At 37.3% G+C, this 14368-nt stretch overlaps 1 long non-coding RNA gene across 1 annotated transcript; it reads left to right on the forward strand.

The window, feature by feature from the left end:
• On the forward strand, positions 1 to 2706 carry LOC127152952 (uncharacterized). Its single transcript, XR_007825151.1, has 3 exons — positions 1 to 869; positions 948 to 1021; positions 2560 to 2706. It is a non-coding gene; the product is annotated as an uncharacterized LOC127152952 (long non-coding RNA).
• The last annotated feature ends 11662 nt before the right edge of the window (positions 2707 to 14368 follow it).

The following is a 14368-nucleotide window of genomic DNA, read 5'->3' on the forward strand; positions in this document are numbered from 1 at the left end:
TCCAATTATTTACCTAGATCTGGGCTGCCAAAAATCCCAAGTTGGGTTGTTTGTAACCCAGCATTTTTTAAAGTACAGAAGCAGCAAGCGCAGCCAATGGGAATCCGTGGAAAGAAAACTGCCATCTGTAAGCTTTTCCAGATCAATAAATGACTTATATTCGTGCTTGAAAAGTTACATCAAAAATAGCTTTACCTCTTGCAATCTTGTTTAAGTTTCTTGGCACGACCAAATCAATAGATAAATAGCGTGCCTATTGTAGTCAGTGGAGCGCAAGGAAACTTTGTTACACATGACAGACAGTGATGTTGCTTCGTGTTTCAGCCCTGGTTGCGCATTCATTTGGTGGGAAATGAAACTTCCATGGTGGAACGTCGCTCGCTTTGAGTGAGATGAATGCTGCATTTGTAGAAGGCTAGGGTTTCAAGCTGCGACATACATTTAAACAAAAAAAAAAAAGTGAGACTACAGACATTTTTTCTATTTATACAATAATAATTTAACAGGAATACAATGTAATACAACCGTAATTTAATTCAGGAAGTTTTCTGTCAGTCAAGTTTTCTCCCAGAACAGAACACAAAATGACTGTTGAATATATCCAATATTACCCCAACTACCCAAGATTAGGTTATAATGACCCAGAGCTGGGTAGGTATGTTAGCGGGTTCATCATTTGTTTTGACAGTGAAAACAACCCAGCAGAGAGTTACAGAAAAACCACCCATCACCTGGATAAGAAATATTGAAAATAACCCAATAAAATGACCTGGACCCAGCATTTGGGTTAAAAAAAAATAAAATAACAGAGCATTTTTTAGAGTTTGTTTTTCAGTTTCAGGCCCAAGGCTGCAAGACAAGTGCTACAGGTAATCACAGATGTACTGATATGAAAGCTTTCTTTCTTTGTGATATTGCTTAATATATCACTTGTCATTCTATTCTAGACCTATGGGTGTGGTGCCTTTGGAGATACAGTAGTGTACAGTAGCTGCCAGCTGTCTGTTCTGTGATGTAACAAGTGAGTGTTATTGAGTATGTGTAGCTAAAATCAACTTTGAAACCATTGAACTGGAAGAAACCCTCAAAAAATGTAAAAACTTGAAACAGTAATATGTAAAGAGCAGTATAATCTCACACGGCGGCCAGGCAGTTCTAAAATGCATTCTTCTAGCACAGTGGTTCTCAAACTGAGAGCCCTCTGTCACCTCACATACTCCCAGGGGTATGCGAACAAAATGCTGGGCTTTGCCATTCATTAAATTCTATGCCAGTTTAAAGTAACATTAAAACGGAGCATGTATTTCTGACAAGTAAAATACTGCTTTTAGTATAAAACAGGAAAATTGCAGAGCCATAAATGGTCAAATATCAAATTACCTTATCTTTTGCGGGCAAAACTGACTGCATCCCCACCAGCAGCATGCGTTTGATAGGATGCACGTAAAGTATGCTGCTTTAGCAAATCATGCTGCTGTTTATTGTATCTTTAAAGTAGATTTGTAACACTTAAAGGAGAAGTTCACTTCCAAAACAAAGATTCACATATAATGTACTCACCCCCTTGTCGTCCAAGATGTCTGTCTTTTTTCAGTCGTAAAGAAATTGTGTTTTTTGAGGAAAACATTTCTGCATTTTTCTCCATATAATGGACTGATATGGCGCCCTGATTTTGAACTTCCAAAAGGCAATTTAAATGAGGCTTCGAATGATCCCAAATGCGGTTTCGGAAAAAAACAGTCCAAGCAGAGTAAGACAAGGCGAGCGTTTGGCATTAAAAAGTATATAAATTGTATTCTTATTATTAAAATAACCGATCGGTATGCTACATAAGACCCTTCTTTCTCGGCTGGGATCGTTTACAACAGCATTTGGGATTGTTTGAAGCCGCATTTAAACTGCATTTTGGAAGTTTAAAATCGGGGCACCATATCAGTCCATTATATCAAGACAAATGCTGAAATGTTTTACTCAAAAACCATAATTTCTTTACGACTGAAGAAAGAAAGACATGAACATTTTGGATGACAAGGGGGTGAGTAAATTATTTGTAAATTGTTGTGCTGGAAATGGAGTTCTCCTTTAATAGCACGAAGAACAAATATTGACAAAATATCTCTAAGTGGGGGTACAGGGGGTACGCCACTGTAAAAAGTTTGAGAACCACTGTTCTAGCAGAATATTAATTGAGAATTTTTTAATCGTTTTTTAGACACAAATGATGAGCACTGTTTTTATGCGATTTGATAAAAGAAACTGATTAAAAATTACCTCAGAATGAGTACTGCTTTTAACCAGAAAGCGTTGTACGTAGTGAGTAAGTTCGCTGTATTAATGGTGGAGTTCACATCCAGTTTAAGATATATTCTGGCAATATATTTTCCTGAGATGAAGGCCAAACACCTATCTGTCAGGATCCTCAAACTTTAATTTCCTGCTTAGCGAGAGCACTAGAGCCTAGACTGAACCAGCCCTCTAAAGTTAATTTATGGATTATGTAAAATATCCTCTCAACTCCTGCTTAAATTCACTTAAAAGTCTCTGATTTATTCTCGTCAGGCCCACAGAATGCCACTTGTGCGCTATGGCCATTGTCCCTCTCCATCCATCTCCAGAGGAAGTCCATTCATTACCTCAGATGATTTGATGTCTTCCACAATAAAACCAGCATCTGGATTTACACAGAGGAGTCTGTTGGAAGCAAAGAGTGAGTTTTTCCATCACACCTGTGCCATTGAAGGGCTGTAAAAAGTACTCCAATTCTACTTCATTTATAGTTTATGGTCATTATAAACAAATGAGAATGTCTCCCATGTGAGTTCCTCGTAAGTCCATACTATAAAATCTGCTACTGTGCTCCGGCAGATTATAAAGACCTCCATTTCCTCGGCGAGACAGGGACGCTTTCATCAGCGATCGGCCATTTAATAAGCATGCCATTCATATTATTTCAGTTAGCTTAACAAGAGGCACGCTCGCTCGGTAGCTTTTTTGTCAGGCCCGGCGGATGTCCACGGAAGCAGAGCTTTATAGGAAACCAAACTTGTGAACCGGAGTATTATCCCACAAAGCCAAACACAGTTCACTACACCGAGCGGAAAATTTCAATGCTCAGTTGTACCAGATTACAACGAAACAGACGCCACCAGCCATTCAAGACACAGATAAATGCGTTCATAATTACCAAAGTGACATACAAATGCCACGATACTCAAGCGTGAGGATTACGGGGTAGAATCCCTGGCTGAGCGTGCTGGGATGCTGAACATTAGTGACAGAAAGGAATCGATGGGAATGGGATAGACGCTCTGCAGCCTGGGAATGTAGTCAGATGGCTCTGATTTCACAGCCCAGTGAACAGGTTCCCAACAAACACACACAAAGTCGGTGTAAGCAGGCTGAGAGAAACTGCTGTCCCCCCATAATTCATTCTAATTACCACCCTGTCAGGGATGGTTACTTATCAGTACAGTGAAAGCTTATTATTGCCTTTCTCTTTTATCCATTTCCCACTGGCATACTGATAGTCTCTAGAACATTTCTGGGAGTTTAGAAGCCTCGCTGGCTAACACCCTTTGCTGATTTCTGTGTGACAGGTAATTAGTATATAAAGCGCTTTATTTGAGAGACCGGGTTGTGCCGCATTTTTCATTTTAAATGGGTGTTAATTGGGAAAATTGCCAATGGTCGATTTGAGCCCTGATTAACAGGCTCTTGGTCTAATAGAACATTTAGCACAGCTCATAGCGAGTCAGGCCAAGTTGCACCAATATAGGCTGCATTATGTTTTTTGCAGTGTTTGTGACATTTCAGTCAATGTGTTAGCTACGAGGAAAAGTATGGATGTGTTTTGGTTTGCTAAGAGTACTCTTATATGGATGAATGTATGGAAAGATAGATGGATGTAGGGATAGAGTGTAACCATCCTCGTTACATATTACATGTACTACTTACAAAAGAAACAACAGTAAATTATGCATAATTACAGTGCCCTCCACAAATATTGGCACCCTTGGCAAATATGAGCAAAGGTAGCTGTGAAAATGAATTTGCATCATTTATCCTTTTGATCCTTCATTTAAAAAAAATCACAAAATTCAAACCTGTCACTAAGGTAAAACAATGGACAGTGGAGGGAAAATGTCATTATGAAATTAATGTTTTTCTCTGGTTCACAGTTATTGGCACCCAATTATTGCAACATCCTTTTCCCAAGATAACAGCTCTCAGTTTGTGCTCAGTGACACATTTTTGTGTTGATTTTGATGTTTGTTTTGGATCTTCATCCTGATGGAAGATCCTGCCACAGCCCAGTTACAAGATATCTAAGAGATATCATCTGCTGGTATTTGATGGAATCCATGATGCCATGTATCTGAACAAGATATCCAGGACCTCCAGGAGAAAAATAGACCCACAACATTAAGTACAGTCATGGCCAAAAATATTGGCACCCTTGCAATTCTGTCAGAAAATGTAACCCAGGGGTGCCCGACCCTGTTCCTGGAGATCTACCTTCCTGCAGAGTTTAGTTCCAACCCTGATCAAACACACCTGTCTGTAATTATCAAGTGCTCCTTTAGATCCTAATTAGTTGGTTCAGGTGTGTTTGATCAGGGTTATTTTTTTTTCTTTGCATTGGAACAACAGAAAAAAACAGAGAAGAAGAGTAAAATCTGATACAATTCCACACAGAACCCAAAAAAATGCACTGGACAGAATGGACAGAATTAGTTGCACCCTTATCTTAACATTTGGTAGCACCCCCTTTGGAAAAAATAACCGAAAACAATCGCTTCCTGTAACCATGAATGAGTTTCTTACACCGCTCTACTTGAATTTTAGATCACTCTTCTTTTGCAAACTGCTCCAGGTTATTCAGATTTGAAGGATGCCTTCTCCCAACTGCTGTTTTGAGATCTCTCCACAGGTGTTCTGTGGGATTCAGATCTGGACTCATTGCTGGCCATTTCAGAACTTTCCAGCGCTTTGTTTGTAACCATTTCTGAGTGCTTTTTGAAGTGTGTTTCGGGTCATTGTCTTGCTGGAAGACCCATGATCTCTGGTGGAGATGCAGCTTTCTGACACTGGCCACTATGTTGCACCTCAAAATTCTTTGGTAATCATCAGATTTCATGATACCGTTCACACAGTCAAGGCATCCAGTGCCAGAAGCAGCAAAGCAACCCCAAAACATCTTTGAACCTCCACCATGTTTGACTGTAGGGACTGTGTTCTTTTGTCTCATCTGTCCACAGTACCTTCTCCCAGAAGGATTGTGGTTTTGTCAAATAAGTTTTGGAAAACTCAAGTCTTGCTTTTTTATGTCTTTATGTCAGTAGTGGTGTCCTCCTGAGTCTCCTACCATAGTGTCCCTTTTCATTCAGATGGCGACGAATAGTGCAAGCTGAAACTGTTGTACCCTGTGTCTGCAGATCAGCTTGAATTTGTTTGGAAGTTAATCTGAGTTCTTTATCTACCATTCAAACAATTCTTCGTTGAATTTTTTTTTTTAATCTTGCTCTTCCGTCCACATCCAGGGATGTTAGCTACAATGCCAACAACAATAAAGCATGAAACAATAAGCATGTGAATACCAAAACATTTGCAATTGGAACAATTTTCTGAGAGAAGTGTTGCATTTTCTGACAGAATTGCAAAGGTGCTGTTATTTTTTGGACATGACTGTATATTTAACTGTACGCATAGAATACTTTTCCTTTTTAAACCCATCTGTTGAATTTGCTGCCAAAAAGCTCTTTTTTTGTTTCATCTGAGCATTGAACCCTGACAGGTGAATATTTTGACATTTTTGGATGAGTGAGGAGGATTCTTCTTGAAACCCTGATGATGTAGGGGTTGTTTGATTTTTATTTATTTATTTATTTTAGGCTTTTTTTTGGCCCCAAGACTCAACTAATCACTGCAATTCTCCAGCTGTGATCCTTGGAGAGTCTTTGGCCACTTAAACTCTCCTCCTCACTGTGTATATAGATATAGACACACATCCTCTTCCAGGCAGATTTGTAACATCTTTAGTTTTTGGAACTTCTTGATTATGGCCCTGATGGTGAAAATGGAAATCTATTTTGAAAATCTATTTTGTGAAGCTCAACAGTTTTTTTTTTTCTGTACATCAAAACTATATTCTTACGTTTTACTTCTTATGTTGGATGCTTGCTTTGCCTTTGTGTTCCTCATATTTATAATACTGTGGAACCGGAAGTCATAGCTGGATAATTTCATGCTCCTAGTCACCCTGGTCTGCTAAAAAAAATGTAAATATCAATGGGAATATACTTTACTCATATGAATTTCTAGGGGTGCCAAAAATTGTGGACAACATGCATTGGAGAAAAACGTTTATTTCATAATGTATGTTTCCCCATAATGTGTGTTTTACTTTAATGAAAGGCTAGAATTTTGTGAATTTTTGAATGAAAGATCAAAAAGATAAACAATGCAGATTTATTTTCACAGCCACCTTCGCTCATATTTGAACATTTTTCCTCTTCAAAATTGGATAATGCATAATTGACAAGAGAGAGCATGACTGTAGACACGCAGGTGTGTCTTAATACAAACAGCTCGATCCATACCGAAGTAAAATTATCCCTCTTATCTATCTTAACCTTGACTTGTTCTGGAGAAATGCCTAGCTAAATTGCATAAGACAGAGAAGAGTTAATATTTGATACCACTACAGTGGATTTTAGTCATTTTGAAGAGGTGCATGCATGCAAGCTGTACGGGACCTTGAGCATTTATTTTGTTTTTAGCTGCTGAAACGTTGCTAGTGACTTGCAAGTATAATTATCTTGTCACATGCTGTGTCTTAGGCTAGTGTTTGCTTTTGCAAATATGTGAAAGTAGGTTTTATTTGGTGTGAGCAAAAACAAAATGAGATGATGAACTTGTATGGAATGGGATGTAATGTTATGCATATGGATTTATGAATATGCATATAATAGAAATTAAAATAATTAGGAGAGAGTTGTACAGTTGAGGTCAAAAGTTTGCATCCCCCTTTTAGAATCATTAAAAATGTTAGAATCATGAAAAATAATGGCTGATTTTATTAAAATGACCCGGTTCAAAAGTTTACATCCCCTTGATTCAAAATACTGTGTTGTTACCTGAATGATCCACAGCTGTGTTTTTTTTTTTTTTGTTTTGTTTAGTGATAGTTGTTCATGAGCCCCTTGTTTGTCCTGCACAGTTAAACTGCCCGCTGTTCTTCAGAAAAGTCCTTCAGGTCCCACAAATCTTTTGGTGTTTCAGCATTTTTGTGTATTTGAACTCTTTCCAACAATGACTGTTTGATTTTGAGATCCATGTTCTCACACTGAGGACAACTGAGGGACTCATATGCAACTATTACAGAAGGTTCAAACACTCACTGATGCTTCAGAAGGAAAAACCATTAAGATGCATTAAGAGTAGGGGGTGAAAACTTTTGAACAGAATGGAGCTGTGTACATTTTCTTTATTTTCCATAAATATCTTTTTTTATATAATTTTTTGATTTAGTATTGCCTTTCAGAGGAAGATGCATGTTTCCCAGAAGACAAAATAAGTTAAATTTACCCTGATCTTCAAATTCAAAAAGTTTTCACCCCCGGGTCTTAATGCATCGTGATTCCTTCTGAAGCATCAGTGAGCGTTTGAACCTTCTGTAATAGTTGCATATGAATCCCTCAGTTGTAAACTTTTGAACCGGGTTGTTTTTATAAATTCAACTATTATTTTCTCTTGTGGACTATATGTAAACATCTTTTATGTAAAGTATCTTATTCAGGTCAGAACTAAATAAACAATAACATGCATTTTGTATGATCCCTATTTTTTTTTGTAAACATTAAATAATTAACATTTTTAATAATTCTGAAAGGGGGGTGTAAACTTTTGACCTCAACTGTACTCAGGTTATCTAAGATGCAGATGAGTTTGCTTTATCATCAGAACAGATTTGGAGAAATTAAGCATCACTTGCACACAGATGGATACTCTGCAGTGGATGTGTGCCGTCAGAATGAGAGTCCAAAAAGCTGATAAAAATGTCACCATAATCGATAAGCAATCTTCAAACTCCAGTCCATCAAATAATGTCTTATGAAGCGAAAAGCTGTGTGTTTGGAAGAAGCAAATTCATTATTAAAATTCAATTACTAAAACTTCAAAACATTGCTTCCAGCTAAAACACAAGTCTTCTATCCACAGTATATATACGCACAACGCAAATATGCACAATTCAAGCAACATGTATAAGTGAAAACAGTCCAAAACACATATACATGTGTGTGTATATGTACAGTTTGTATGTGTATGTATTAAAAGTATTCTCAATTCAGTTCTGAATGACTCAAAACCCTACTCCGAGATATATACCCTACTTAATCCATGAAGCTATTTATGTTTTCACTGTCACAAAAATAAAGCTGTGTTTGCTCACTGCCATTTGGCACAGCTGAAGCATATTAACATTAAGCATTTATGATCATATAGGGACTCATGCCACAATGGTTTAGCGCATTATTACATGTGTAATTTTGCAGTTCACAGTAATTAGATGAGCCAGAATATAATGCCTTACCCCCATCTGCTCAACAGCCTGATAACTTTAATGCTTAACTCATTTGTCTATGAGTTGGAACTGAGGTATACATATGCTTTCTAGGACACTAAAATCTGTTACCAGCAACTTTGTGAACAACAGTTACGTTAACAAGGATTTTTAGTGTTTCTGAATAAATTCATTTCCTTTTATTGACATATGAATGAGACTCACAGAGCTCTATAAGCCTGCATGCTTAAAAAATCTTCATTTGCTGTGAGACAGGATATAAGGTTAAACTTTGATTGTGTTCAAGTCTATTTATCTGGTGGAGCGACTGCACTTAAATCTCAAGGCCTTGTTAGCTTTGAGAGACGAGCAGATATTGTGAGAAACAAAAATAGGGTCATCATTCATTACCAGCCCCTCAGTAGCTCTCATCCTGAAACGTCCCCTGCAGGCTGTGCCTTCAAACTCCACGCGTCTTGTTTATTGAAAAAGGGACAAGTTTGAAACGACAAACAGAGGGGAACAAATAGGATCTCAGTGAAGCGCAGAGATTAATCTTTACATCTGTGTTAGAGCACAAAATAAATTGAGCAATGACTTGACGGAGGGGAACACAAGGAAGTGCATCTGTCAGTCATCAGTCCTGCATACAGTGGAATCAGTTTCAGGATTAAATGTGCTATTAAGAGTTATCGTGAATACCCAGGCGGCTTCATTGCCTGTCTTTACGCTGTCTATTAGCTATAAATAAACGTGGTGTATATAGTTCATGGTCTCTTGTAGTCATTGTGCTTAATGAGATTTTCCATGGGTAGTGGTTTGTGAAATGTCACACAATAAGGAATAAGACACGTACATGTACAGGGTGAACATACTGTTGTTGTTTTTTTTTCAGGATGCATTTAAAATAAGTTTAATAAAGTAAAATCAATGAAAGGAGTAACTTTGAGATCAAGTGACATTGTTATTAAACTGGACTGAATTTGAATCTGTCTGCTTCTTTGTCAATTTAATGTATCCATCCATCCATTCTTCCATGCCTCTATCTCTCTCTTTATGTATCAGTCTGCCTGTCCATCCATCCATCTTTCTATATATCTGTCTATCCATCTATTGATCTTTGATCTGTCTGTCCCTCCATCCATCCCTCCATTGATCATTCTGTATACCTATCCACCCATCCATTCCTCTTTTTATCTGTCCAGCTATTCATCATATCAATCTATCGATCAATCATATATACATGCATGTCTCTTTTCTTTATATCTATCACTCTGTCTAGCCATCCATCCATCCATTCATTCATCCGTCCTGTCAATCTATCGATTGATCCATTCACCCATCCGTCTCTTTCCATATATTTATCGCTATATCTAGCTATCCATCCATCCATCCATCCATCCTAAATGATCTTTCATCTGTCCATCCCTTTATCCACCCATCCCTCTTTTTATCTGTCCATCCATTCATCATATCAATCAATCAATCGATTCATCCATCCATGTCTCTTTCCATATATCTGTCCACCACTCCATCTAGCTATATATCCATCCATCCATCCATTAATATTGAATCATATCAATCTATCGATCAATCCATTCTTCCATCCATCTCTTTCTATATATCTATCGTTCTATCTAGCTATCATCAATCCATCCATCCATCCATTCATCCATCAATTTTTTATCCATCCATCCATTCACCCGTCCATGTCTCTTTCCTTATATCTATAGTTATATCTAGCTATCTATCTATCCATAATGATCTTTGATCTGTCAATCCATTTATCCATCCATCTATCCATCTATCTATCTATCTATCTATCTATCTATCTATCTATCTATCTATCTATCTATCTATCTATCTATCTATCTATCTATCTATCTATCTATCTATCTATCTATCTATCCATTCATCACATCAATCTATCAATCAATCCATTCATCCATCCATGTCTCTTTCCATATATCTGTCTGTTGCTCTATCTGGCCATCCATCCATTCATTCACCCATCCAGGTCCTTTTCCATATATCTATAGCTATATCTAGCTATCCATCCATCCATCCATCCATAATTATCTCTGATCTGTCCATCCATCTGTCTATCCATTCATCCATCCATCCATCCATCCATCCATCCGTCTCTTTCTATATATCTGTCGTTCTAGCTATCATCCATCCATCCATTCATCCTTTCCTTTTTATCCATCCATCCGTCCATCCATCCATCCATCCATCCATCATATCAATCTATCGATCGATCCATTCACCCATCCGTCTCTTTCCATATATTTATCGCTATATCTAGCTATCCATCCATCCATCCATCCATCCATCCTAAATGATCTTTAATCTGTCCATCCCTTTATCCACCCACCCCTCTTTTTATCTGTCCATCCATTCATCATATCAATCAATCAATCGATTCATCCATCCATGTCTCTTTCCATATATCTGTCCATCGCTCTATCTAGCTATATATCCATCCATCCATTAATATCGAATCATATCAATCTATCGATCAATCCATTCTTCCATCCAACTCTTTCTATATATCTATCGTTCTATCTAGCTATCATCAATCCATCCGTCCATCCATTCATCCATCAATTTTTTATCCATCCATCCATTCACCCGTCCATGTCTCTTTCCTTATATCTATAGTTATATCTAGCTATCTATCCATAATGATCTTTGATCTGTCAATCCATTTATCCATCTATCCATCTATCTATCTATCTATCTATCTATCTATCTATCTATCTATCTATCTATCTATCCATCCATCCATCCATCCCTCTTTTTATCTGTCCATCCATTCATCACATCAATCTATCAATCAATCCATTCATCCATCCATGTCTCTTTCCATATATCTGTCTGTTGCTCTATATGACCATACATCCATTCATTCACCCATCCAGGTCTTTTTCCATATATCTATAGCTATATCTAGCTATCCATCCATCCATCCATAATTATCTCTGATCTGTCCATCCATCTGTCTATCCATTCATCCATCCATCCATCCATCTCTTTCTATATATCTGTCATTCTAGCTATCATCCATCCATCCATTCATCCTTTCCTTTTTATCCATCCATTCATCCATCATATCAATCTATCGATCGAGCCATTCACCCATCCATGTCTCTTTCCATATATCTGTCTATTGCTCTATCTAGCTATCCATTCATCCATCTGTCTCTTTCTATACAGTATATCTATAATTCTATCAAGCTATCATCCATTCATCCATTCCTTTTTTTTAATCCATCCATCCATCCATCCATCCATCCATCCATCCATCATATCAATCTACTGATGGATCCATTCATCCATCCATGTTTCTATAGCTATATCTAGCTATCCATCCATCCATAATGATCTTTGATCTGTCCATCCATCCATCCATCCCTTTTTTATCTGTCCATCCATTCATCATATCAGTCTATCAATCCATTCATCTGTCCATGTCTCTTTCCATGTCTATCGCTCTATCTAGCTATCCATCCATCCATCCATCCATCAGTTTTTATTTATCTGTTTGTCCATCTATTGATTTGTCTGTCCATCCATCAGTCCCTCTTTTTATTTGTCTATTCATCAATCATCTATCCATCTATGCCTCTTTTTAATCTGTCCATTCATCCATCATATCATTCAATCGATCAATCCATCCATCCATAAATATATCATCCCTCTTTTTATCTGTACATCCATCCATCATATATCTATCTATCCATCTATGCCTCTTTTTATCTGTACATCCATCCATCATATCAATCTATCTATCCATCCATGCCTCTTTTTATCTGTACATCCATCCATCATATCAATCTATCGACTGATGCATCCATCCATCCATCCTTCCCTCTTTTTATCTGTTCATCCATCATATTATTCAATTGATCAATCCATTCATCCATCCATGTCTCTTTCCATATATCAATCTATCCCTCTATCTAGCCATCCATTCATCTTTCTAGATCTGTCTATCCATCTATTGATCTGTCTGTCCAACCATCATATCAATCTATCAATTAATTGATTGAAATGTATTGCTCTGCCCATCTTTTCATCCGTCCATCCATCTATCCATGTATCCATGCATGCTTCTTTCCATATGTCTATCTAGCTATCAGTCCATCTGATTATCTGTCGATGCTGATTTGGTGCTCAAAAAATATTTCTCATTATTATGAATGTCAGCATTTTTTATAAAAACCTTAAATGTAAATCCTTAAAGGTTCATCCCATAGACATACTGTGGAAATGATTATTCCCTGTCATTTATGCATATAGAGCTGTACACATAACACTGAAATACACAGCATGTTTATTTTCTTGATACTGCCCTTAATAAGACATTCTAAAGTTTAAAGCGTAAACAAACATTTCCACTGAAGAGCTGCGAAGCATTGCTGCCATTTCCTCCACGTCACTCCCTATGATGAAAGAGGCTAACTATGTCTGCATTTTTCTCTTTTCTTCAGCATTCAGAGGGGCAGTTTAAGTACTCTATCCTTAAATGGCTCATCCCGTAGTGTATGTCAATCAGCCATAGAAGTGTATGAAAAAATTTGCAATGCTTTCACCTCACCGGGTGAAGTTCTGATTGAAAACGGAGATGGAGGAGCTCTCCTCTCTCTAACCTCTGACAGTTCATGGAATGCAGTTTCACACCCGGCTACAAATTACTTAGATAAGTCTTAAAGCAATGCTCTCCTCATGCAACTCCTGTCTTATCTAGGAAATTATTGTTATTGACCTTTTCACGGGACAAGACCAAGACATTGGTAAATCACACGCCATCTATCTTCCCTTTTACCTCCATCAAAAAGCATCTGAAGCCAGTAAGTACAGAGTCTTCTCACGTATTCTAAAAACAAAGTAAAACAAAACAATGTAATTTGAAATTAACATTTAATTCAAATTAAAATAAGCATTTATTTAAAATTAGTGAAATGAAATTAAGCAATAAAATAAAAATTTAATTAATTGTTTAAATAATTTACTGTTCATTTGTTTAGCGTTCCTCTGCCAGGCTCAGACCCACTCATAAGTAGAACTGGTATATTTGTAGCAACAGTCAACAATACATCGTATAGGTTTTTCTTTTATGGCAAAAATCATTAGGATATTAAGTAAAGTTTATGTTCCATAAAGATATTTTGTAAATTTCCTACCGTAGATATATCAAAACTTAATTTTTGATTGCTAAGAACTTCATTTGGACAACTTTAAAGGTGATTTTCTCAATATTTAATTTTTTTTGCACCCCCAGAATCCAGATTTTCAAATAGTTGTATCTCAACCAAATACTGTCCCATCATAACAAACCAAACATCAATGGAAAACTCTCAATATCACTTTCAATGCACTATTTTATGCTACTAAAGAATTTGTAGCATTCCCAAGAAAAACAAAAATGCAGTAAGCTAAATTAAATCCATTTTAATAGAGCGAAACAGGTTGCATTCTATTCGTTTGACCTGTTTTTCTTCTTGCAGTTGCTTGAGGACATGCAATATAGGTGAAAGAACTGTGATTAAAATAGTACTGCGACGCAGCACACATCCGCTTTACACTCATATAATGAACTTGGTGAGGGGAAACAAAACCTGCATTTGAATACCGGTAACCGTTGTCGAGTTTATAAGAATTCCTAATCCGAATAACCCCGGCAGTCCATGACGAGATTTTCCGAGCGCACCATCTGCTGTTTGTGATTTGCAGCCGCACCAGACTGAATAAAGTGCGCGCACTAGTTTATGCCCGCGTATCCAGCGCGCTGCACATACA

Source organism: Labeo rohita, chromosome 21, assembly GCF_022985175.1.
Source record: "Labeo rohita strain BAU-BD-2019 chromosome 21, IGBB_LRoh.1.0, whole genome shotgun sequence".
NCBI classification, from domain to species: domain Eukaryota; kingdom Metazoa; phylum Chordata; class Actinopteri; order Cypriniformes; family Cyprinidae; genus Labeo; species Labeo rohita.